The sequence below is a fragment of the Belonocnema kinseyi genome, chromosome 7 (genome assembly GCF_010883055.1).
Source record: "Belonocnema kinseyi isolate 2016_QV_RU_SX_M_011 chromosome 7, B_treatae_v1, whole genome shotgun sequence".
NCBI classification, from domain to species: Eukaryota; Metazoa; Arthropoda; class Insecta; order Hymenoptera; family Cynipidae; genus Belonocnema; species Belonocnema kinseyi.
In genome coordinates, this window is record NC_046663.1 from 109,955,096 (window position 1) to 109,958,354 (window position 3,259).

Consider the following 3,259-nt stretch of genomic DNA (forward strand, 5'->3'; position numbering starts at 1 on the left):
ATCTAGTCGGGAGTGGTGCTGACTGAAAACAGATGATTTGGAGCGATTCGCGCGCCATATGTTGGTCATTCTAAGGACTTATTGAACTACCCTCGTAATATTTGAATTAAATATAATTGATAAATTTCAAATCCTACCTTACACTACTTTTAAGAATTAAACATTTCATAATCGAGCAAAGGATATTAAGCAATCATTGAGTAATTCAACACATCCATTGGAAATTAAGGGCAAGCATCAATTCATTACAAATTTAACTCTTAAGCGTTTTAACCTGAAAATATCTGTAACATTAAACAGTTTCAACAATTTATAATTCAAAACGATAAATGAAATATTTTTTAAAAAACTATCAAGCAGGCTAAATCTCAAGATTTCGCTTTTACGATCAATTTGTTGTGGATCAAACCTTTAGATGCAAATGGAATATTTTTTATTATAATTCTTAAAAATTGAAAAATGATTTAAAAGATTAGAAAGTCACTTCAACATATCTTTAGACTGATAAATACTTTTAAAATTGTGTTTTGGATTTTGTGCAATCCAGTTTAAGCTTCTAAGTGAATCATGTCATTACCATGTTTGTTTTTAGAAAATGAGAATATTAAAAAAACTGAGGATAGGTTAAAAAATAAAAGGCAAAATTCCTTACTTGCTTGACAAATTTTTTTATATAAAGCTTAATAATAAACATGATCCAAGATCATGATAATACATTTAAATATAAAGCTTATATGTACTGAACTGGCTAACCTTACGGATTTTCCATAATTTTTCAACTCTTTCAGGGCCAGCGTTACAGAAATTTCCGCAGCACTGAACTCAGTGCTATTCTTGAAGGATTAATTTCGGGAAAAATTTCATCATGACAAATTAGGGCCTAAATTCACAACTCTGGTACGGCTGTATTTTTTAATTCCTTTTCAACAACACTTATTCACTTCATATAGTCCTGTCGCTTGCTATGATTTTATTTAAAATAAGAGGTCTCCTAGAAAAACAGTCGTATTCTATACATTTCGACGCACTGATTTCGAAAACGATATTGATTTTTCCAAAAAAGCTTCAATTTTGTTATAAATAATTGCTTTGAATAAAAAAAAATTGTCATACTTTTCGGGAAACTGAAATAAAATGACAAAAAAAGGTATCGTGCCATTTTTTTCACAAACAATGGTTTTCGAGGTATGGATTTTTTTAAATAGAAAAATTCCGAAAATAAAACCTCTTTTTGCAATAAAAATAAGATATTTCTGTTCGTATTGTATAAAAATATATTCAACAGCCAAGGTTAGTAATATTATATCAATCTACTAGAAATAAGTAGTTCTTTATGCTTGAACGTGCAAAAAACATTATCTAATATAAGAAGTAACAATAAGAACACGAAATGTTATTATTCTGGTCGTATTAAGTGCAGATATAAGAAACTCATTAACTAAATAATTAAGATAAGTTTTTGTAATAATTAAAACCCTAATATATCATATTGACCATCCTTAAGCTAGATGAAGTTAAAAGTTGTTAGCAATTGAATCTTTTTAGTACGAATTCGTGTAAACCATACATTGATGCATAAAAAATGTGTGACGGTGATTATTCGTATTTAACTATACTTTCGACGCTAAATCTTGGAATTTTTCTATTTTTAAAATCCATAATTCGAAAATTATTGCTTGTGGAAAAAATGGCACAATGCCTTTAAGGCATTTTATTTCATTTTTGCGAAAAAAATGTCAAGATTTTTTAAATTTTATTTAAACCAATTGTTTATAAGAAATTGTTCACAGTAAAATGTAAGCTTTTTCGGAAGAGTCAATATTGTTTTCGAAATCTGCAGGACGAAATCTATAAAAGGCGACTGTTTTTTTTTTAAGGGATCTCTTATTTAAAACGATATTATAGCCAACGCCAGGACTAATAGCTGGCACTAGGTTTCATAGTACATAACATATAAATTTTTAAAATTAAAAAGCGAACTTTGTTTAGAATAATATCTTATGAAAATTTTAGGAATAATTATTTACAATAAATTTTACAAATCAATCTAGGGTTTACATTAGCTCTCAGCCCGGTTTTACGACAATATTCCTAAACTTAATTATATAGAAAATATTATTTATTATTAATTCACGAATGATATATGTATATATCGAGAGGTTTATAGAGAAAATAGTACATCTTGAGTTGAAAGATTTAGTTATAAAACATTATATTAGATTTGTAATTTTATGTTTTAATTATTATATTTACAAACATAGATTTCAAAAACTCAAAAATGCGAATATGTTAAGTCTGATAAATTTAGGACATTGCAATTGATAAATCCTTTTTCAATACAAATTTGGTTTGTATAACACCTCTGTTATAGTCACTTAAAATTTTTCTGAATTTTTTAATTAACACATTTGAAAACATATAAACTTTAAACAATTTAACATAAGAATCTTGGTGAAAATTTCGTTGAGCTCAGGCAAATGCAATTTTTAGTAATACCATTTGAGGCTTCAATTCCATTAGATTCAGTAACCCGACAATAATCATCATTTTAATGAAATTGAAATGTTGTTATTTGAATCCGAATTTGAATTCTACTTCAACTAATCACACATTTACATTAAATTTTAATTATTAGATTTTTCCAACCTTAACAATAAACTAGTAGAAAGCTCTAGCCAAGTGAAAAATCAACAGGATTTTATCTATCTGCCCACCTTGAAATTCTTGAAACATGTGCATAAAACGTAGACGTATACGTTCCTATGCGCGACTGCAAATCCCCCCTCTACATTTTTCTGGCTATGGCCTTCAATTAATGCATATTTTACTAATCCTTAAACATTTTAAAAATTGATACTCTTTCGAAATACAAATTTGTGACCCCATTCAATGCCAGACTTTTATGTATCGAAAAACGTTAAGGCTCTTTAGGTATTTTGATAGAATTAGTCGTTCATGTCGATGTGTATATTCCATCCCAAAAAAAATATGTGTATAATATGCACTTTTTCTTTACAAGTGCGTCAGTGACAACCACCAATTTGCGATATTTTGATCTACTTATAAGCTGCAGTATCCACATTTTTCAATTTTATATTGATTCCTATATAATTATTCTATTTATACAGGCATCACCTGGCCTTACAAAATTGGTCAACGCCATACAGTCTGTCAAGTTAAAGCGTGGGTGGCTTTACTCGCAGTCGGTAAGGTGTATCGACATGATTTTGGTGTCAAAATATTAAGAAGAGCTCCCTCT